Here is a 24,314-nt window from a genome sequence, read left to right on the forward strand (position 1 = left end):
ACCAAAAGCCCTTTAGGGTCCCAAGCTGCCCAAATCTAAATGTTCCTATTAAAAGCTCATTCAGTGGGAGGGGACAACAAGGTTTAAGGTGATAGAAAAGCATTTTGGAGCTCTGGATTCCTAAATGTACTCTGGACCACTAACTGAAAGCTGGGCTGGTAATACTGACTTCCAGTGACTGAAGGCTGCTATGGCTCCATGCCAGGCTCTTTCTACACACTATTCCCATCTTTTTCATGGTCTTTTGAACAGGTGATAGAATTCCTATTTTACAGATGAGTAAACTAGGCTGAGAGATGATATATGACTTCTCCAAAGATGCCCAATTAGTACAGTGGCAGATAGGAAACTGAATCCTGATTGGACAGACTTCTAGACCATCTTTAAACTATAGTAACAGAAATCAGATCAATGGGTGCTTGGATGGGGGGTCAGGGAGAGCAGGAGGAAGGGGTTACATAAGGGATACCAGAAACTTTTGGGAAGAGATGAATATATTCATATCTGAATTGTGATGGTTTCACCCGTATATACATACGTCAAAACTTAGCAAACTCTATTAAATTTCTGTCATTCACTGTCAATTTTACCTCAATAAAGCTGTTTAGGAGGGGAAAAAAATATACTGTTCTTTTTAGTAACTACAGAACACTTTTTACTAACCAGGATATCTGCCCTTAAATTGTGTCTGGTCACAGGGAAGCCAGGCCAAGGAATTCTTTCCCTAACCAATTTAGTTACTATTAGTAAAACATCACTGAAAGAAAGTTTTAAGTACCTAAGAGTAACAGATTTTTTCCAAACACTCTACAGCACCTCATAATACATTTCCATATAAATGTAATATTAACTACAAAACATAGCCTGGTAAAAGGATAAAGAGTGAAGGCTTTGGCATTACCCAACCTGGACTAAATCCCATCTTTGGTTCTTACAAGTGAATCTAGTCAAGTTCCTAAATCTCTATCCAGTTCCTCACTTAGAAAATGAAAGTAATAATAACAATCTATCATTTGTTGAAATTGTTAACTAAATGCCAAACACCAAACTAAACACTTTATCTAATTATCTCATTTAATCCTAACAACTATATACTGTAAATACCACTATATTCCCTCAAAGATGGATAAAATGAGTTATAGAAAGATTAAGTAACTTGGAAGGTCACAAAGCCACTAAAGTGCCAGAGCTGGTAAACTCACCTTGCAAAATTATTCAGAGTAATAAATTTGAAGAAGGAAGTAAAATACTATTAGTATTAGTACAATATAAATGACAGAAAGCTCCCTCTATTCTTTAAAGCAAGGTTCTCTGCAAAAGTCTACTGTATTAAAAGGAAAAAATTTTTTAAATATTCTACAAATTAAACTTAACTAAGGCTAGTGGTGTCCACTTTACCCAATTTATCCCTTAATTCTCAGTCTGCAAAGTAACTACTAGTTTTCTCTGCTTTACTGATGAGGAAAATGCAATTCTGAAACGTTAAACAACTCCAAAGCTGACACAGACGTAAGTCTTCTGACAAGAAACGGAGCTCTTTCCACTTTGGCTTATTGCCATCCAAGCCACTCAGAACCACATTCAATATTTTTTCAGAGACCACAACTTAGGCAACTTAAGCAGTATCTTCCATAATATCACAGAACCAAAGTTTCGTGGACGCTAGACTTAAAACTCTTTGCCCTAATTCATAATGCCAAAAGTGTTAGCACTTCAAAAATGACATCTACACACTAATATACCCAGTCTTTTTTTTTTTTAAGATTTTATTTATTTGAGAGAGAGAGAGAATGAGAGAGAGAGAGCACGAGAGGGAAGAGGGTCAGAGGGAGAAGCAGACTCCCTGCTGAGCAGGGAGCCCGATGTGGGACTCGATCCGGGACTCCAGGATCATGACCTGAGCTGAGGGCAGTCGCTTAACCAACTGAGCCACCCAGGCGCCCATGCCCAGTCTTTTTCTCACTTATTTCTGGACTGGGTAAGAAAACTGATGCTCCAATCTGTCAAAATACTATTATCACGGGCGCCTGGGTGGCTCAGTTGGTTAAGCGACTGCCTTCGGCTCAGGTCATGATCCTGGAGTCCCGGGATCGAGTCCCACATCGGGCTCCCTGCTCAGCGGGGAGTCTGCTTCTCCCTCTGACCCTCCCTCCTCTCATGCTCTCTCTCTCTCTCATTCTCTCTCTCAATAAATAAAAAAAAAATACTATTATCACTGAATAAAAAACAAAACCAAGATATAATATTTGTATAGAATATTTGTGAAGTTCTTTCTCATGTAGTAAATCCTTGCAACTTTCAAAGGTAGATAGAGACATGATTATTCTCACTTTACAGGGGAAAAAAAAAACTGAAATTCAGAGTGCTTAAACAACTTGCCCCACGTCAGAGAGCTAGTAAGTGGCTGAGCTGGAGTTCAAATCTAGGTTTTCTGACTCTATATCCAGAATCTTCCATACACCAGACCCACTCTTCTTTCAGAAATAAGCTCAGGTGTCTACTCCTCCAAGAACTCTTCCCTGAAAAAGGTACTAACACCTCCCTCTCTGCTAGTTATTTTACAGCATCTATAAAATGTAATGTATTTGTTTATACCTTTTCCCTTGCACTAGGGAGCCCCTTGGAGACAGAGACCACATCCTACTCATCTCTGTGTATCATCAGAACCTACCTAGCACATAGGGCGCCTGGATGGCTCAGTTGGTTAAGTGTCTGACTCTTAATCTCAGCTCAGGTCTTGATCTCAGGGTCATGAGCTCAACCCCTACGTTGGGCTCCACACTGCGTGTGGAACCTACATTTTAAAAAAGGGGGGGTGCCTGGGTGGCTCAGTTGTTAAGCGTTTGCCTTTGGCTCTGGTCATGATCCCAGGGTCCTGGGATCGAGCCCCGCATCAGGCTCCCTGCTCAGCGGAAAGCCTGCTTCTCCCTCTCCCACTCCCCCTACTTGTAATCTCTCTCTTGCAATGTCTCTGTCAAATAAATAAATAAAATCTTAAAAAAAAAAAAGAGGGGGGACGCCTCTCTGGCTGTCTCTCTGTCAAATAAATAAATAAAATCTTTAAAAAATAAAATAATGTGACCACCCTACAGGATGTGAGTTTAAATAACATATATAAAGGACTAGCACAATGTAGACACACAGTGAACGTTCATTCTCCCCTGCTTGTCATCTCTCTCCCTCTCAAATACATAAAATCTCAAAAAAAAAAAAAAAAAATGCTGGCAGAAAGGTAAAATAATGCTCAGCACTACAACTTGTCTAACCTACCTCCTCCATTCTCCTGCCCAATCACAGTGAAAAACCCAAGTCATTATGCAGCAACATTACTTGGCAGTGGCTCCATCTGCATCTTTTTCTTTTTCTATTGCAAATTCTCCAGGTTAAGGGTAGAAAGACTAAATACACCTAGAGAACCACTTTTATGCATAGTTATGCACAGTTCTCTAAAGACCATTTCATACCTTTCCTTCACCACAAGTTGAAGAGTAAGTACAAAGCCCAGTGATTTTCTAACATTCTGACAAACCTGTGAAACTGCTCAATTGTAAAGTATTTTGATTCTACTAAGCCAAGGAAAAACCAACTGCCGTCATGCTGACTTTCAAATAGTATTGTTAGTAAAGGTTTAATAAAACCACCTTCTCCCTCAGTAAGAAATAAGTAAAGCCTGGAAACAACCATACTAATAAATAAAAGTATACCATCTTGTATTGAATGAAGACAGTGACACCAAACTGTAATAGTATCTTTACATTCTACATAACCATGCCAAAAAAAGAAAATTAGTTTGTTTCACTAAAGAATGTTCTTGATGAAGTCACAAAAATGATTAATTTTCTTAATCTCAATCATTAATTACAAAACTTTTTAATATTGTGATGAAATGGAAAGTACACATAAAGCACTTTTCCTGCATACCAAAGTACAAGAATTGTCTCAAAGAAAAGCATTAAAGCACTTGTGCAATTAAGTTTCAAGCTGAACTAGTGGCTTTTTTCATGAAACACCATTTTTACTTGAAAGAACAACTGGCAGACAAACTATGACTTCCATGGTCAGCAGACATTTTTTCAAAAACAAACAATGTGAGTCTCACTGCATGGAAAACAACTGTCACTATTTCTTGCCAATGCTAAAATTTGAGCTTTCAAGCAAAAATTAGAAAAGACTTGTCTGATAAGATTGGTGGAAATATTAACTAATGTGATTTTTTTGACATTATATATTAGAATGCATCAACATTTAGAAGATCTACATAACTCAGTAAACCAATATTTTCCAAGTGACCAATGCATAATGCTACAAAATCATGCACAGATAGAAGACCCATTCAAAGTACAAAACAGACTGATGGATTTTAATGTAACACAATATGAAAAGCTCACTGATAATAGTTTCAGATTCTATAACATAATGGACCTTTAAGAAACTAACAGTTGTCAAGTTTGGTGTAGTATCAAAAAAGAATATCCACAATTATCTAAACAGGCAATTAAAACTCCTTCTTTTCTAGCCACATATCTATGTGGGACTAGATTATTTTTACATACTACATACAAGACAACCAATTGCAAAACAATGAATGTAGAAGCAGATATGTATCCAGTCAGGTGTCAACTATACTTCAATTAAAAATAGTAATAAATATACATATACACATATATACATATACATACATATATATGTATATATGTATATCCAGACAGTAAAAAGATTTGGAAAAATGTAAAATATCATTCTTCTAATAGCTCTGACTTGAGATAATATAGTTACTTTCATAAAAATATGCTAATATTTAATAGGTTTAATATTTTTAAATAAGTTAATACTTTTTAAATTTCAGTTTTAATTTTTTTTAAGTAATCTCTACACGCAATGTGGGGCTCGAACTCACAACCCCAAGATAAAGAGTAGCATGCTCTTCCGACAGCCAGGCAGGTGCCTCTAGTTTTAATCTTTAATACAGCAAATATTGATAGATACAACCCACAAATGAAAGTTCTTTGTAGTCTTCAATAATTAGCAAGAGTGAAGATACCAAAATGTTTGAGAACTACTGCTAATATAGCAATGAGCAAGAACAATCTATTGCTACACACAAGAACATAAATAAATCACAGTTGAGTGCAAAAAGCCAGTCATACCTATGAAAGTTCATATAGGCAAAAATAATCTATGGTATCAGAAGTCAGAATATTGGTTACCTTGGGGGCGCCTGGGTGGCTCAGTCGTTAAGCAACTGCCTTCGGCTCAGGTCATGATCCCAGGGTTCTGGGATCAAGCCCCACATCAGGCTCCCTGCTCAGCAGGAAGCCTGATTCTCCCTCCCCCACTCCCCCGGCTTGTGTTCCTGCTCTGTCAAATAAATAAATAAAATCTTAAAAAAATATATATTGGTTACCTTGGAGGAAGGGGTAATGTCCCCTTTCTTGATCTGAGTGCTGGTTATACTTTTTGTGCATTTTTCTACATAGGTTACATACATCTCAATACAATTTATTTTTTTAATTCCAGTATAATTAACATGCAGTGTTATATTAGTTCCAGGTGTACAATATAGTGATTCAACAATTCTATACACTACTTAGTGCTCATCGTAATAAATATATTCTTAATACCCTTCACCTGTTTCACCCCCAATACAAATTCTTTTTTAATTTATATGTTCTATATAAACATAGAGTCATACACAACCCACCTTAGGCTCATCTACAGAACTTCTGTTAGCACTGGTTGGGGTGGAACTGGGGCATGTCTTCTCCTTTTTTTTTTAAACAGCTCCTCCGGTGATTCTAATGTGTAGCCAAGTACTTACTACTCATCTAAGTAGACTGAAAAATACTGACCTCAGAGTTTAAAACCAGGGAGGACTTTGGAGCAAAGCAGATCAGGTTTTAATTTTTTTTATTTTTTTAAAAGACTTTATTTATTTATTTGACAGAGAGAGACACAGGGAGAGAGAGGGAACACAAGCAGGGGGAGTGGGGGAGGGAGAACCAGGCTTCCCATGGAGCAGGGAGCCTGATGCAAGGATCCTGGGATGATGACTGAGCCACCCAGGCGCCCCAGATCAGGTTTTTAATACAAGCTTCTCTTCTCTTCTAGCTATGTAACCAAATGCAAGCTACTTTATCCCTACAAGCCTCAGTTGCTTCAGTTTCCTCTTCTGTAAAACAGACACAATACCCTATACAGGGTAAATGTGACTATTAAATTATATAAGGGAGAGAAAATACCCAGCCCATTACCTACTACAAATACTCAAGTTTTAGGTCCCTTTTGTCTTTGCACCTTCATCCCCTAATCATCCTAAGGCCAAATTACCTCAAGTCTTGAGTTCTTCATCCTTAGAGAAAATAATGCAACATGACACACCTATGCACTATAGGTCAAGTAAAATACTAAAATTATGTTTGCAGAAGTATAACTATATTTACAGATAGAGATTTTTGCTATAAATTCAAAAGAAAAGAAGGAGAAGGACACATTAGAAAACTATGATATGTGGGGCACCTGGGTGGTTCAGTCAGTTGAGTGTCCAGCTCTTGGTTTCACCTCAGGTCATGATCTCAGGGTGGTGAGACCGAGCCCAGTGTCGGGCGTCTCACTCAGCACAGACTCCGCTGAAGATTCTCTCTGCCTCCACCCCTCCACCGGCCCCTCTCCCAACTCACGCAGTGCGTACTCTTTCTAAAATAAATAAAATCTTAAAAAAAAAAAAACTACGATATGTGAGAAAATGATAAAACAAAGGCTAGAAAATATGAGCATCAGCAGAAACTGTCAAGCTTGAAGGACATGATCAGAAGGCAAATCAAGATCATAATCTTGAGTCAGCCAAGGACTGAAATTTACTGTAAAAAATATATCAGCTGCAGTTCCTTCAAAATGTCCATATCTGAGGGCACCTGGGTGGCTCAGTCGTTAAGCGTCTGCCTTCAGCTCAGGTCATGATCCCAGGGTCCTGGGATCAAGTCCCACATCGGGCTCCCTGCTCAGCGGGAAGCCTGCTTCTCCCTCTCCCACTCCCCCTGCTTGTGTTCCCTCTCTCACTGTCTCTCTCTCTGTTGAAAAATAAAATCTTTTAAAAAAAAAAATGTCCGTATCTGGGGTGCCTGGGTAGCTCAGTCTGTTGAGCATCTGACTCTTGATTTCAGCTCATGTCATGATCTCAGGGTCATGGGATTCAGCTCCTGGCTCAGCATGGAGTCTGCTGGAGATTATCTCTCTCTCTCTCTCTCTCTCTTTTTCTTTCTCTCTCTCCCTCCCCCTCAAGCTCTTGGCTCGCACTCTCTCTCAAATAAATATATAGGGGTGCATGGGTGGCTCAGTCGGTTAAGCATCTGCCTCCGGCTCTGGTCATGATCCCTGGGTCCTGGGATCAAGCCCAGTGTCGGGCTCCCTGCTCAGCAGGGAGTCTACTTCTCCCTCTCCCTCTGCCCCTCCCTCCCCCACCACTTGTGCTTTCTCTCGCTCACATTCGCTCTCTCTCAGGTAAATAAATAAAATCTTTTTAAAAATAAAATAAATATTTAAAAAGAAAATATCTGTATCTAAGAAAAAACACAATCTATATCATAAAAATAGGCATATTCTGAAAAGACCCAGGTATCTGCTTAAATAGAGGGAGGAGGTGGAGTTGTATTGGAGCTTTATAAACCAAAGTGTTCTTACAACATCTTCATATAGAGATCAATGGCCCATTTAATAAAATGTTAAACTTTTAGATAAACAGGGTAGTAGTTTGACAAAAAAAGTTTCTGTATAATTGTTCTCTACACTAAAGATATGCATAACTGCCCAAGTCACTAAATTTTATAATAAATAAAACAAGAACTATTACCTTGCTTTAAACTCTTTGATCTTCAATATTCTACAACTTCAAGTTTGATTTCTGATAGCCTGTGAGTTAAGAATGAAACATAAGAGGAGAAAAGAAGAGGAGCATGAAGAAAATGGGGAGGGAAAGGAGGAAAAGGAAAAGAAGAAATAATAAAGACTACATGTGACCCACAGGGCCTAAAATATTTTTTAATGAAAGCACTTACCAACTCCTAAATATACCCTCTTGCTGTCTTCTACTTCTGAACCTTGTACTATAACACCATCATCATCACTAAACCCTTTATCAATCCAATTAAATGCTAAATTCCGTTCTGAACAACTTAAAAAAACCACATCTGAAAAACACATACCACCTCACTCCTTATGAGAATATCATACTACTGGCTTCTCATCTAGCCTTACTAGGTTCAGTACAAAACCTAATCACTCACTACTTGTGACGCACCCTCCAGGAGCTAAAATTATGAAGATGACTAGGACCCAGTCCCTGCTACCAAGATACTTAAGAGTTAACTGAAGGAGCAAACAAAAACAGTTAATATACCGAACGGAGTATTATGACAGAAGCATGTACCCCAGGAACAAAATGGGGCACTTATGGCAACCTTAAGGGTTCTGAAAGGTTTCTTAGGAGAGATGCACCCAACCCAGAGGGATGAATAAAAGGAAAAATGGCATGAACAAAGGTGTGAGATTGCAAGGTATCTGTAGGAACTACATGCTACTCAGTATTATCAGTCACAGGAAGAGCACAGGTAGGAGAAGTACACAGGGACAGGTCACAAAAGGCCTAATATGTCATGCTAAGGAGCTAGCATTGAAGGCCTAATAAGTCATCCTAAGGAGCTTAGACTTTAGAGCCAATAAAAGGATTTAAGCAAGAGAATGATGTGGACATATACATCTATTGGGTATATGTTCTGGCTGCTGAGTGAAAGACAGGTTTACTAGATGGGTGATAGAGAAACCAGTTAGGAGACTATTGTACTTGTCCAGGTGAGATCAGGGTCTGAACTAAGGTGGTAATAGGAGGAAAGGGAAGATGAATTCCAGAAATACTTAGGAAGATTTATTTTTGGCTATGAGAGATAAGGAAGAAAAGACCAAGGGCACAAGAATATGCAATGAGAAAAAGACAGTCTCTTCAACAAATGGTATTGGGAAAACTGGACAGCTACATACAAAAGAATGAAGCTGGACCACTTTCTTACACCATACACAAAAATTAACTCAAAATGGATTAAAGACTTAACTGTGAGACCTGAAACCATAAAAATCCTAGAAGAGAGCACAGGTAGTAATTTATCTGACATTGGCCATGGTGAGATTTTTCTAGAAATGTCTCCTGAGGCAAGGGAAATAAAAGCAAAAATAAACTATTGGGACTAAATCAAAATAAAAAGCTCCCACACAGCAAAGGAAACAACAAAACTAAAAGACAACCTATTGAATGGGAAATGAAAATTGCAAATGACATATCCAATAAACGGTTAGTATTCAAAATATATATAAAGAACTTACACAACTCAACACCAAAAAAAATAATAATCCAATTTAAACACAGACGTTTCTCCAAAGAAGACATACAGATGGCCAACAGATACATGAAAAGATGCTCAACATCACTAATCATCAGGGAAATGCAAATCAAAACCACAATGAGATATCACCTCACACCTGTCACACAAGAAACAACAAGTGTTGGCGAGGAGGTGGAGAAAAAGGAACACCTGTGCACTGTTGGTGGGAATGTAAACTGGTGTAGCCACTCTGGAAAACAGTATGGAGGTTCCTCAAAGAGATAATAATAGAACTACTCTATGATCCAGTAATTCCACTACTATTTACCCAAAGAATACAAAAACACTAATTCAAAAGGATACATGCAGCCCTATGTTTATAGCAGCATTAGTTACAATAGCCAAATTATGGAAGCAGCCCACCTGTCCATCAACAGATGAATGGATAAAGAAGATGAGGTATATATACACAATGGAATATTACTCAGCCATAAAAAAGAATGAAATCTTGCCATTTGCAACGACATGGATGGATCTAGAAGATACAATGCTAAGTGAAAGAAGTCAGAGAAAGGCAAATACCATACGATTCCACTCATATGTGGAATTTAAGAAACAAAACAAAGAAAAAAAAGAGATAAACCAAAAAATAGACTCTTAACTATAGAGAACAAGCCAATGATTAACAAGAGAGGAGACCGGAGGGGGAAAGGGTGAAATAGGTGAAGGGGGTTAAGAGTACACTTATCATGATAAGCACTGAGTAACATACAGAATTGCTGAATCACTGTATTGTACACCTGAAACTAATATAACACTGTATGTTAACTATACTATAATTAAAAAAAAAGTAATGGCACAGATTCATTAGCCAGTAAGACTGGATGGAGTGCATTTAAGTTACAAAACTCAGGAAGAGATGATTTTAACTTTTTGTGTGTGGGGGGTACAGAATGGAAGAGGTTAAAAAATGAGTTCTGTTTTGGACCTATTGAATCTGAGGAAAATCTAAATGGATATATGTAGATGGCCAGAAGCCAATGAGATTTACAAGTCTGGAGCTCAGGAGAGAGCTCCAAGCTGAAGATATTTCATCAGCATATAGGTAGCTGTTAAAGCCAACAGAATGGGCAAGACTACTTAAGGAAAGAATCTTCAAAAGTCCAGTGAGCCAAGGAGCCAACCCTAAGGAATATCAACATTCACTAAGAAAGCAAAAACAATAAAGATCTCTTCTTAAATACCAGCTAGTTTCAATAGCTTCAAAAATCTCTTCCTGCTAAATAACAACCTGGGAAGAACAAAAACCACAAAACGTGTTCATTAGTACAGCTTATCTAATGGACAAAGTAAAGATTAAGAAATTCAGTAGGAGAGGGCTTTCCATGGAGGAGGAATAGCATACAAAAAGAACAGGAGCATGACAGTACAGTATGTTTGGGGATTTGCTTATTTGGTACAGTAGGTATAAATGCTAGAAAGGCCTTCAAAAGGGGTACAAACTAAGGCCTACAAGAACACTGGGAGGGAACTATCAAGGAAGATTGTGGTTTGACTTCAAGAACTGTTCTTAAGCTCTCCTTCCGCAACACATCCAAATCTCCTTCAAGTTTCAGCTCAAGCATTAACTCCTCCAAGCATCTCTCTCATCCCTGCTCCCCCAGGCATATCAGGCCACACCAACCATCATCTTCCCCATGCCCCTTGTTCATGCCCCCATTGTAGCACTTATCCTACTACACTATGCTACGGCAATGTGTGGCATGTCTACCTCCCCAGTAAATTGACTATAAACTCCTTAACAGCTGGGTAATTTAATTTTTGTTTCCCATACTTCCAGCACTCCTTCACTGCCATCTAATAATCACTCAATATGTATTTGTTGGACATATGTCTTAAACATATCTAAAGCAGACAAGACTACTAGCTCTTTGGCCTTGCAATGCACTGCAGCTGTGGATTTACGTTCTTGTTTTGCTTTACTTGTGATAATATTAAAATAAATGTATCCTCCAAACATAAAATGAGTGTGAGGAGATACAGCCCAGGAAAACACTGAATAACAAAAGAACAGCCTATAGGAAAAATTTAAATAATTCATAAGTAAAATAAAAATAATAGTCATAGCTACCATATTAAGCACCAATTATATATGTGCCAGTCAGGGTTCCAGGTTCTCTGTCCTTCTTATCTCATTTAACCCATACAACAAATCAACAATGGAGTATAATCTCCCTTTTACATATGCACAGATAATTTATCTCACTTTACTACTCTGTCTTGGTAATAAGTTACAGGTAGAAAACTGAGTTTTGTCAGGATAATGAAGAGCAAACATTGTATATTACATTCTCCACTTCAATATAGCCTCAATTATTTCATTTTGGGCTAGCCAGCACAGTTACAGTGGAACCAAGTCCCATAAATTCACTTGGAGAAAGTCCTCTAGCACCTTCTCTGTCCCACTATATCCAACAATCTTCAAGGGAGAAATTGTGAACTGTCCATATACTCCCTCCTCCAAGAAGAACCCTTCAGAAAAGCAATAAACCAAATATAACAAGCTTTTTACCTCTGCGTGGGGATTTCAATTTTGTAAACTAAGAGGAAAAACATTTATATAATCCTTTACAGCTTAAAACATTTTCACATTTATTATCCCATTTGAAACACATTTTACAGATAAGTAAACTGAAGCTCCAACAGATTATTAATGAATTTGGATTTCACATCTCTTAGACAAAAAATTCTTCATGTTTAGATTGCTGAATTTTGGTATGTATAAGTGAGGACTTCCTATTCATGGTACTCTCTGTACATCAGATGACAGACCCTCCTGGACAATCAGGAAAGGATCAATGTACTAGGCAGCCTTTCTGCAAAAAGAAAGATGCACAAAAATTCTGACCACAAGAGTTAAGTAACTTATCAAAATATGAAATGAAGTGCTAAGGTGATATAACAAAGAATTAGTATCTAATAAATAAAGAACTGCCAATAAGGTTAAAGCTCTAAGAAAGTGCTGTTTCAAAGCTCACAAAGGCTGCTATTTACCCCCTCCCATTCCTATTTCCAAGTATGATTGATCCACATCTGGATAATCTGATCAGCCATAAATGCAAACTGGCTTCCTCTTGCTATCTAGACTGCCTGTGTGTGCATGTATGTGTACACATACATCTACTAATATATATTTTTTTATTTACGCATACATATAAGTATTGCCAGATAATGGGATTATAGAAAATAATTCTGCTTCCTTTTACTTTTTGTAATTTCCAATTTCTACCATGTGCATACGTTATTTTAATGGTGGAAGAAATAAAGCTTTTTTTTTAAAGATTTTATTTATTTATTTGACAGAGACACAGCGAGAGAGGGAACACAAGCAGGGGGGAACGGGAGAGGGAGAAGCAGGCTTCCCGCCGAGCAGGGAGCCCGATGCGGGGCGATATCCCAGGACCCCAGGATCACGACCTGAGCCGGAGGCAGACGCTTAACGACTGAGCCACTCAGGCACCCCAGAAATAAAACTCTTTTAAAGTTAAAACATAATAGATAAAAAAATTGGGGCACCTGGGTGGTTCAGTTGGTTAAGCATCTGCCTTCGGCTCAGGTCGTGATTCCGGGGTCCTGGGATGGAGCCCCACATCGGGCTCCCAGCTCAGCGGGGAGCCTCCTTCTCTCTCTCTCCCTCTGCCTTTCCTCCCCGCTCATGTGCGCTCTCTCTCAAATAAGTAAATAAAACTCTTTAAAAATAATAATAATAGATAAAATAAAGCAAGTCACAGAAGAATACTCACACTATCGATTCTACTTATATAAAGTTGCAGAGATAAAAAATATATATATCGTTGGGCGCCTGGGTGGCTCAGTTGGTTAAGCGACTGCCTTCGGCTCAGGTCATGATCCTGGAGTCCCGGGATCAAGTCCCGCATCGGGCTCCCTGCTCAGCAGAGAGTCTGCTTCTCCCTCTGACCTTCCTCCCTCTCATGCTCTCTACCATTCTCTCTCTCTCAATAAATAAATTAAAAAAATCTAAAAAATATATATATTGTTTAGGATATGCACTTGTTTGGTAAAACTACAGAGACAAGAAAGGGAATGATTCACACAAAATTTAGGAGAGTGGTTACTTATGAGGAAGAGAGAAGGAGACATTCAATCAGGCAGGGAATCACAGAGGCTTTAAAGTTACTACAGATTTCCTTTTTAAGCCAAGTAGGAAAAACATCGATCTTCAATTTGTTCCACTCCTTAACGATGTATGTTATACGCACTTTTATACATATGGTTTAATTCACAATTTAAAAAGATACAAACAGGGCTGAGAAATCAGAATTTGGGAGCTGTAACCCAGACTCTTCCACTTACTGTGTAACCTTAAGCAAGTCATTTAAACCCTCAGAGCAGTTTTTCTTATTTTATAGATGAGGAAGCTAACAGCTAAGACATATGTTTAGTATTTTACTGATTAAAGTTCCTAGACTACAAATATGCAAATATGTAAACATGCAAATATGCAGATAAACTGTGAGATATAATACAAAGTAATCCCTCTTTAATAAATTATAGAACATAATACCAAAAACCCAATGGTAGGACATACAAGGCTATTCCCATTCTAGTATCTTCCTATCTCCTAATAATGGCAACAATATTTTTTAATGTGTACTATGTAACCAACCCACACTGTTAAATACTTTCCATGGATTATTTTGTTAAATCCTCGAAACAACCCTACGCAATTACTCTCTCATGCCCACTTTACAGATAAGACCATTGTGCCCAAGGTCACACAGCTAGCAGTGAATGGTGGACCCACTTCAGAATCCACACCTTTAACCATCACATTAGTTATGCCTCACTTCTCACCATACTTAAATCATCTCTCTCCCGACAATGAAAACTCCTTGACAACTGTTTTTTGTTCATTTTCATTTCCCCTGATATTTGGCAGGTAATAACCAAATAAATATTGAATAGTTCATATAGGTACAGTGTTTTCAGGTCATAAAGTTATTTTAGGACATGAACTGATTTGTTTCCCTTGACAGCCTTGTGAAGTATAAAAGTTCTTGTTTGTTTTTACTATTTTAACCATATTTAAGTGTACAATTCAGGATAAGTACATTCACAATGTTGTGCAACCATTACCACTAAGTATGAAAGGTTTTTAATGATGTTACTGAAATCACTCAGCTATCAAGTGGTGGAATGGGAAATTTGAAGTCAGGACTCTCCACCTCTAAATTCACAGGCCATTCATTACCAAGGGGCCTGTCTACCAGTACCTCCATCTGCTCTCTCCTTCTTACCAGAACATTAGAAGAATCAAACAAACATTTTATATATATATTTCCACTGTACAGGTGCCCACAGCTGTGAGGGGAGAAAAAAAATCCTCCAAGACATTTCTCCCAGGCGATTACTTTTCATTTTGAGCTTTCAAAAGCCAGAGCTTTAGTATAAATATCTCACCTCTAGCTCAAGCCTGCAGATCCACAAAAGCAATGTCTGGACCCCAGAGTAAAGTTATGAGGAGAAACGCTTGCATTAGTTAGATTACACTCTCATCAAATTACAGGTAACTGCTCAAACCTGGTCTTTATTATAATAAAGCTTCCTTATAACAAAACACTTTCAATTCCAAGGATAAGGCCAACCTTCCATCATTCTGCCCATTTTGGAACTACAAAAAAAAAAATAAGGATCCTAAATATTGGGCATTTTTATGTGCTCAACTGTCAAACCAAAGAAAATGGTTTGTTTACGAGCTGAACTCTGAAGCTGGAACAAAAACAGAATCATTTGATCCTGCTGATGCCAATTTTATCTTCTTTACATCCCTCCCCACGTTTTCTCAGTCTGAGCTCTAATCAACAGCCACTTCATGTTTAACATATCATAGTTAATGCAATTAAGTGCAGAAAATTGTTTCCCTAAAGCTGTTTCCCCCAGTCATACCCCTCTCTACCTTCCAGCATCACCATTCTGCCGTAAGAATGACCATATCATGAAGCTTTAAATAAAATTGCTGATGAATAGATGGAGACATTGTTGCTGCAGTTAATGCAATGTGCCTACGTCAACACCGACCCCTAAAAAATAAAATAAAAATGATTCTATATGCTTTATTTATCCACATCTGACAGAATTCTGACCACCTGAATTCCTTTAGAAGAAAATTCAATCTATAGAAATATAGTCCAATTATTTTAAATCTTATCAAGTAATGCCAAAAGAGAATCAAATGAAAAACTCCATCAATACCAAACCATTTCACCAATGAATATTTATGACATTTCCATATTTCCTGTCTTCTCTCTGTTTACATAAAGCAGTGGTGCCAAGATTCATCTCAGGATTATTAGCCTGCAATACAATGATGGGCCTAATTGCCTTGCAAACCAGGACACCAATAAATGGAGTCTTCAGACAATCAATTTTAAGAGGAGAAAAAAAAAAGGCCTAAGCTCTTTCTACATACGTGCACGCTGCCTGACTAGGAAATAAATTCAGCCTCATATTTTTCAGTTTCATTCATGGGTTCTCAAGCAAAGAATGCTCCCTTAAATACCTCAAGCTCATCAAATCTATTTAATTCCAAATTCCAGGACTAATTTTTAAATGCACCAAGGGGAGGGCGGAAAGGAGAAGGCAGAGACATCATATAGAAAGATACCTATCACGTTCCAGTTTTATCTTCTCCACCTTTAGTTCAAGAGTAGGTTTTCTCCCCCAAACTTTCTTTTTATAATAAATGAATAGAAAACACCCTTCCCCTGCTTAATTCTACTTTAACTGAAGTGAAGCCCCTCTTAACTTTACCCTTCGGGTTGATTTGTTAATGATACTAATACAAATGAAACAAAAAGATTGAACTAACAGCTTAGGACATCCTCTAGGAAAAAAGAGTCTTTAATGTACCTTCTCTGTCCCCTGCAAAGTCCCCTCTGATTACTGTCCCTCCCCCAACCACAGACTCCAAAGCTGTCCATTTAAGTCCAACCCCTTACCCTCTTGTGTCTCTTGGAGGACATCAGAATCCTTCCTCTCTAGAATCATTCATTCAATGCACCTCTTCCCAGCCCTGCTCCCTGCCCCACTCCATCCTCCCTGCCCCATCCATACCTACAACTCCAGGTTTCCCACTCCTTAAATAGCCTCTTTGCCACCTTATTATCAGCAACCACCTCTCCAGTCCTACCAGTTCATCTCAGACACTCCTTCTCCAAAACTCCCTCTGCCACCTCGGCCAAGGGACATTTTCTTCAAGATACCATCCCCCAACCTTGTTCACCACCTGCCACTATTCTTTCAGTGAGTCTAGCCCAGCAGCATCTTCTGAGCCCTCTGCCTCAAGCCTGAACCCAGGGAGCCACCATGCCTTCTGCAGTTGTTCTAAAATCACACTAAATCCCATCCCCTGTGCCCCCCTCCAATTTCAATCTCTGCCTGCCCATTTTGGGCCTAACTTCTAATTTACCCCCCTCCTGCCAGCTCACCATCTCACTCCTCTCATTGAAAGTCCCACCCCCACCAGCGCCCATTCCAACCTCCAATAGCACTCCCCAGAAAAACCCCAAATTCTACCTCCTCTGCTCTCCTAACCCACTCTATTCCATAAGTCTCCACAAATTCCACCACCCAGAGATGGCAAACACCCACTTCAAGCTCAGGTCTCAACCCATGCCAAGCCCCTTACTCCCAGCTCCTACCACCTCCATCATCCATCAGTCTGCCTTAGGTCCACCCCAAATTCCACCCTCGTGAATTAACACCCCTCCCCCAGGGTCCTATCCAAACCTGAAATCCCACTGTCTATTTAAATCATCCCCCTACCCTGCACCCCGGCTGGATCCCAAGCTGTCAACTGCTCCAAGCCAACCCCAAATCCATCACCCTCATTCAGTCCCCTCCCCCATTAAAAGCCATCCCACTCCACTCTCATCATCCATCTCGCCCAGAACCATCCCAAATTCCACCCCGACCTCCCAACCTCACGCTCCGGTCCCATATCGGGTCAATCGCTATTAAAAGTCCCCTTCCCTTGTCGCCCCCCCAACCTGCTTGGGTCCCACCCTCACCCCACCCCCAGCCCCGCGCCAGGACAAGTCTCCCCTGCCAACCCGCCGTTCCATCGCGACCTCAACCCCCTTCCCCCAACCCGCGCTGGGTGTCCGCAGCCCCCACTCTCATTCTCGGTAAGTACCACCGGCCCAGGCTCCGGGAGAGCGGACCAGGGAAGGGGGGGTCTCCTCACCGGCTAGCCGCTGCAGGCGAAGACGACGGCGGCGGCGGAGGCGGCGATGCCCTTGTCTTCTCTGGAGGCTACAGTGGCGACGCTCTCGCTCCCTCGCCGGTGCCCAGTAAGGTGGCGGATGGCGCGCAGGGAACGGGAGCCTCCTCCTCAGACTAGGCTCTGAATCCTCTGCAGTAGCCGACGAAGAGCCCGACGGGTGGGGGGAGGGGACGCTCGGCTGCAGGCGAGGGAGGAGGAGGCGGAGGGAGGGGGCGGGGGACCGCTAAGAAGGGCGGGGAAGGAGGAGCCAACGCGGCGCCGCGACACGTCCCACAGCCTTAGCTCACCGGGACCACAACTCCCGGCATCCCCTGCTCCGGCCCGCAGGCCTGCACTGCCCGCCGCGCGCCTTATGCCGAGGGGCCGAATCGTCCCCGGTTACGGACAATGGAGTAAAGTCCACCATCCGCCGGCGGCTTTTGTAGACTCAGAGACCGTTTGTGAGGAAAGTTAAATGCCCTCTTCTCCAAGTAGCGATGTTTGCGGCGTCTCCAACCTTTTTACACTCACACATACACCAGCCGCCGCCGCCCCCCCCTCGCTGGACTACATTTCCCAGCATGCCCCACAATCTCCCGCCCTCTTTCCGGACCCTTCTCAAACGCGGTACTACAGTTCCCGGGGGGGGGGGGGGGGGGTGCCTGCGAAATGCTGGGAGATGCAGTTCTCAGTTCTTCCTCCATGTTAAGAAAAAGAAGTGAAAGAGAGGAAAAAGGGTAGGAATATGCCAACCCACTGAGGATAGGCCTAGATGGGATAGATCACCTGAGTCTGTACTCTCTTCGCCATCCCCGTTGCCACTGTCACACCACAACTAATGCAGCACCTTCCTCCTGGTCTCCCCGCAAATCAGAGGACGATTTGGCAACTGAAATCTAAGTGTGAAAAGATCTTGACCCCGCTCCATTACTTTCAAATTTTTATCTTAAAAAGAGAATGAAATATTTTGGGAAAGATGAATGCATAAGGTGGTTATATGGGATTGTTGATTACAGAGGTAATGTAAATGTCCGTCAATAAGGGCTAAATTATATATACAAACAATAGTAGTAAGCAGCTATTCAAAATGATGATATAGATCTATTTATTGACATGAAAAGCTATTCACAATTTACTCTCGAGGGAAACAAATTGATTACAGAACAGCATGTTTAAAAATGGTATAATTTAGGGGCGCCTAGGTGACTCGGTTGGGCGACTGCCTTCGGCTCAGGTCATGATCCCGGGACCTGGGATCGAGCCCCACATCAGGCTCCCTACTCGGCTGGAGGCCTGCCTCTCCCTCTCCCACTCCCCCCGCTTGTGTTCCCTCCCACTCTCTCTCTCTCTCTCTGTCAGTTAAATAAATAAAATCTTTAAAAAAAAAAATAAAATGGTATAATTTATGTGATGTTTGAGACGATATTCTATAAGCATAAAGAGATTTCAGGAAAGAGGTTCCCCAGAATATTATTAGTGATTATCTTGAATGAAAGGGTGTTAGATTTCAAGTAATTTTTATTCTCTTATTGCCTGAATTGTTTAAAAAGAGCACATAGTTTTTTTTAAGTTATAAGACTATTTTCGAAAAATGTAATTTCCAAATCCAACAACCATACTTTGCTGCCTAAAAAGCTTACTACGGCTTCCTATTGCCCTCAGTGGTGCTCCAGGATGAGGCCTGTCTGGTTTTTCTGTGAGCTCAACAGTTCCACTATTAAAACGAATAATGGTGGGGCACCTGGGTGGCTCAGTTGGTTAAGCGACTGCCTTCGGCTCAGGTCATGATCCTGGAGTCCCAGGATCGAGTCCCACATCGGGCTCCCTGCTTAGCAGGGAGTCTGCTTCTCCCTCTGACCCTCTTCCCTCTCGTGCTCTCTATCTCTCATTCTCTCTCTCTCAAATAAATATCTATCTCTCATTCTCTCTCTGTCAAATAAATAAATAAATAATCTTAAAAAAAAACAAATAATGGTGGTAACTTACAATTCATAAAAGACCATTAAATCAGTAGAAAGAATGTTCTCTATTTTCATTGTCTATTCTCAAAATTTTCCTCCTTCTGTTCTTTCCACAGCCATTTCCTCCTTTTCTCCTCATTCTTGAAACTCAAGCCAAAGTCCTACTTTCCCTAGAACATATTTTAGGCACATTGATCTTCCTTGTATCTGAATTCTTACAGCACTGGTTTTTAATCTGTGGGCCAGATATCTCTGTGGAGACAGGGAGTGAGGAGGGAGGAACAGTTATTGTAAAGGGTCTGCAAAGCTCCACTTAAACAAAACATTGTCTATAGACTGAATAAGTAAGTCTTATACTTAAAAAAAAGTTTTCCTTCTTCTGTGTCCACCTCTCCTAGCATATGGAATATGGCATTGGACGATCTCTGATGTAGCATAAATCCTGTATTCAGTTACAGTATTTTAGATTTTATATGTCATTATTCCTTGATGTTCTGAATACCCAGAACATTCAAGCTCCACTAGCCAGCCCACTGGAGAACCTCAGGCCCACCTGAGAAAGGCCAGTTCTCCTATATCAGAGGTTAATGAGGTCCACAGCCCTGCTGCTGCCAATCTCTTCAGCTTCACTCCACCTACTCTAGTTACACTCCTATTCCTTATGACTCACTTTCCCCAAGTATATCAGGCACTGTCATTTTCAAACTGCTTATCTCATTTTCAACCTATTAGCCCAGCCTTAAAAATCCCAGTCCCCCCACACCCCTCAAAAAATCCTAGCCCCTCAGCTCCCTTTTCTGAGAAGAGTAAGAAGAATGCTTATGACATGTTGGCTAGGTGACAGGCAAGTCCCTTCCCCTCTCTAAGTGTTGCATTGGCCATGCCCTCTTCTAAGTCTCTTTACTCCCTCTCCTCCTCCTTTTTCCCACTTCTCCTACTGGCAGAAAGTGGGGGCTGGGTGAAGATCAGAATTAGAAGGGATCTGATCTGGCAAGCATATAAAGCATTAGCAGAGTTAGGGGCATAGGTATGAGGAAGCTTACCAGACTAGGAATCTGGAAATCAGATCCTAAATCAGACTTTGCTATGAACATGCTGAGTGACCTTAAGTAAATCTCTTAACTTTTCTGAATCTCAGTGTTTACATCTGTAAAATGGAAGGAAAGATCCTGCCCTGTCACCTCAAAAGGTTATTAGGAGAATCCAATAAAGCAATGAGTATGAAAGTCCTTTGAAGAGTGTAAGGTGGCATTTATAGTCCAAACCCTTCATCTAATTTGAGGATTCTCTCTCCAAATCCCTGCGAAGTGTTGGCAGGTAAGCTATTTACTCAGAATTATACCATTACTAATGAACTTATTAAAGTATTTCAGGAATCAACTCTATTAAGCCAATTTTATCCCTTGATAAATTTTCTATATGGCACAGTTAAACAATTTCTAACTTTTTGAGATTTTTTTCTATATGGATTTTCATCAAGATCTATTTTTCTCTATCAATTTTATAAGAAAGGTTATATTTATCAGTTATCTTTTATCTTTATCAATTTTCACTGATTATTGCTTCAGCTATTTTGAAGTTTCTGGTCATTATTTCCACCAATTCCACCTTTTCCTGGAAGAGAGTTGAGCCACTGTCATTTTTATTTTGTGGTGATTATTTCTACCAAGTGGAATTTTCCCAGGGGTCAACTTTGCAATGTTTAATGTTACCAACAAAGATGGGATCATTCAGTTTGCTTTTCCACCCATTATAAATTTTTACCACATGTAGTTTTAGCCATTGTCAGTTTTATTTTGTGTTGATTATTTCTACCACATCTATTTTTTTTTCTCTGCAACCCAACCCAAACAAACTCAGGGACAAAATGACAGTGTCAAAACACTATCCTTTGCCTGTTATTATCTGATTAACTGGGAGATGGTTTTATATCAGCTATGTTAATGAATTTGTTTGAGCTCTTTTTCTCTCAGAGCATCTCTTTAAGAGCATTGACACATATGTGCGAGGTGGACTGTTACTTTAAGAATTGCTTTAGGGGGGCCTGGGTGACTCAGTTGAATAAGCAGCCAGCCGAATCTTGATTTCAGCTCAGGTCATGATCTCAGCGTCCTGGGATCAAGCCCCATATTGGGCTCCATGCTCAGCAGGGAATCTGCTTCAGGATTCTCTCCCTCCCTCTGCCCCTCTCCCTGCTTGCTCCCTCTGTCCTCTAAAATAAATAAATCTTTTTTTTTAAAGATTTTATTTATTTATTTATTTGTCAGAGGGAGTGAGAGAGCACAGCAGGGGGAGCATCAGGAAAGGGAGAAACAGGCTCCCTGCTGAGCAAGGACCCCCCCCCCCCCCCCCCGCGCTCAGGCAGGACTCGATCCCAGGATCCTGGGATCATGACCTGAGCTGAAGGCAGATGCATAATGGACTGAGCCACCCAGGTATACCTAAAATAAATAAATCTTTAAAAAAAGAAAAAATAATAATTGCTTTAGAATTGCAGGAAAATGGACATTAGAGACCATGTTAGGAGAACCAATCTTTAACGAGCCAGATACTGTGCTGGCATCTAAGATCCATTATCTCATTTAATCCTTCAGCCTAAATTTCCTTCACATGCCCACTTTCTAGTAGAGAAAATTGAGAGTCGGAGAGAGAAAGAGAAGCCAAATTAGGATCAGAAACCAGAACCTGGTTTTACACTCAGTGCAATTTGAATGTTTATAAGTTCTAAAGTTATGTAATTTAATTTTTAACTTTTGCAATCATTTAATGGAAAATTAAATTATGATTTTTGAGTTTAGCTAAGATAAACAAGAGAAATACATGAATATAAACAAAGCATTCTCAAAGAGCTTTTGTAAATTAAAAGTTAAATTAACATATGATCCAGTAATTCCCCTGCCGGGTATTTACCCAAAGAAAATAAAAACACTGATTCAAAAAGATATATGCACCCCTATGTTTATTGCAGCATTAGTTACAATAACCAAAATATGGGGTGCCTGGGTGGCTCAGATGGTTAAGCGTCTGCCTTCAGCTCAGGTCATGATCCCAGGGTCCTGGGATCGAGTCCTGCATCAGGCTCCCTGCTCAGCAGGGAATCTGCTTCTCCTTCTGCCTCTGCTGCTCGCCCCTGCTTGTGCGCTCTCTTTTTCTGTCAAATGAATAAAATAAAATAAAATGACAAGGGAAATAACAATAACGCTGGGGGAAAGAATTTTTTTACAGGACAAGGGAAAAGTGCACATTAAATAAAATTAAGGCAAAGGTAAGTCATAAATGAATCTGCACAAACTGATTACAGCTCCCGAAGCTTCCGTGCAGCAGCAGGCAGTGGGAGGAAAGAGCCTTAACATCCTGGATCCAAATCCTAACTCAACCGGGATTGGGTGTCAAGTCACTCCCCCTCCTACAGCTGTTTTCTTATCCATAAAATGGCTGACCTTGCAGAAACCCCCAGGGCAGATAAAAGAATTAATTAAGGTAGGGGCGCCTGGGAGGCTCAGTCGTTAAGCGTCTGTCTTCGGCTCAGGTCATGATCCCGGCGTCCTGGGATCGAGTCCCGCATCGGGCTCCCTGCTCAGTGGGGAGTCTGCTTCTCCCTCTCCCCCTCCATCCGCTTGTGTTCCCTCTCTCACTGTCTCTCTCTCTGTCAAAATGAATAAATAAAATCTTTAAAAAAAATTTAAAAAAAGAATTAAGGTACCAGATGTTTTGTATGCTCTGAAAAGCTAACAGAAGTGAGGATTGTTATTGACAAAGACCAGAAGAGAATTAGGAGGGAAGTTTATGTTTAGGGGGATTCTTTACATAAAGCTGCTCAAGTTCATAAACTTACCAAAAAAAAAAGCATTCCAATTACAGTGGGTTAAACTATGTCTCCCAAAAAGATAGTCCAGTTTTAACCCTCGTACCGCACTTTTGATTTCGACTGAGGTCATGATCTCAGGGTCATGGTATAAAGCTCCATGTTGGGCTCTGCAGTCAGCAGGGAGTCTGCTTGAGATTCTCTCCCTCTCCCTCTGCCCCTTTTGCCTTTTCTAAAATAATAAATAAATAAATCTTAAAAAACAAAAAAGAAAGTAGAATCTTGGCTGTTAAAAATCTTAGGATGAGATCCATCCTGGATTTAGGGTCCCCTAAAGGCCCCTAAAGCAGAGCTGTCTTTATGAGAGAAAAGAGAAGAGGTTTGAGACACAGAGACCCTAAATGGGAAGGCCATGTGAAGATAAAGGCAGAGATTAGTCAAGCAGCCCCAAGCTAAGAAACACCAAGGACCTCTGGCAGCCACTAGAAGCTAGGAGGGAGGCATAGAAGGATTCTCCCTCGGCCTCCAAGAGGAACCAACCTTGTTAACACCCTGAGTTCAGACATCTGGCCTCTCAACTGTGAGAGAATAAATTTCTGTTTGAAGCCACCAGCTTGTGGTAATTTGTTAAGGCAGTCCTAGGAGACCAATATACCAGTTAAGCTGGAAACCTAAGTAATCAAGTAATTAGCAAAGATTTTGAGACCCCCAAATAGATTCAGAAGAGTATATTTTGGGAAATGTTTATCAGTTCCACTTAATTTGTCATCTCTAACAGCAACTATGGAAAATTTGTGTTAATATCCCTTGTCTTTGAACCTGTGCCCTCTTTTTAACTGTTAGTTCTTGACCTGTCTCCTGGAGTGGCCCATACTTCAAATGAGTAGGAGGAACTC

At 40.4% G+C, this 24,314-nt stretch overlaps 1 protein-coding gene across 9 annotated transcripts in view; it reads right to left on the reverse strand.

Annotated features, from left to right (window-relative positions):
- Positions 1 to 17,835, reverse strand: part of FAM168A (family with sequence similarity 168 member A) — a 186,957-nt gene extending 169,122 nt beyond the window's left edge. For all 9 annotated transcript variants that reach the window (XR_003611223.2, XR_015766657.1, XR_003611224.2 and 6 more), the window contains exon 1: positions 17,635 to 17,835. The gene's annotated coding sequence lies outside the window, so the exon portion shown is untranslated. The remainder of the gene's footprint in view (positions 1 to 17,634) is intronic.
- Between the last annotated feature and the right edge of the window lie 6,479 nt (positions 17,836 to 24,314).

The sequence above is a fragment of the Eumetopias jubatus genome, unplaced genomic scaffold (assembly GCF_037043125.1).
Source record: "Eumetopias jubatus isolate StellerSeaLion01/CBP00866 unplaced genomic scaffold, mEumJub1_p1.0 scaffold_13, whole genome shotgun sequence".
Classification (NCBI taxonomy): Eukaryota; Metazoa; Chordata; class Mammalia; order Carnivora; family Otariidae; genus Eumetopias; species Eumetopias jubatus.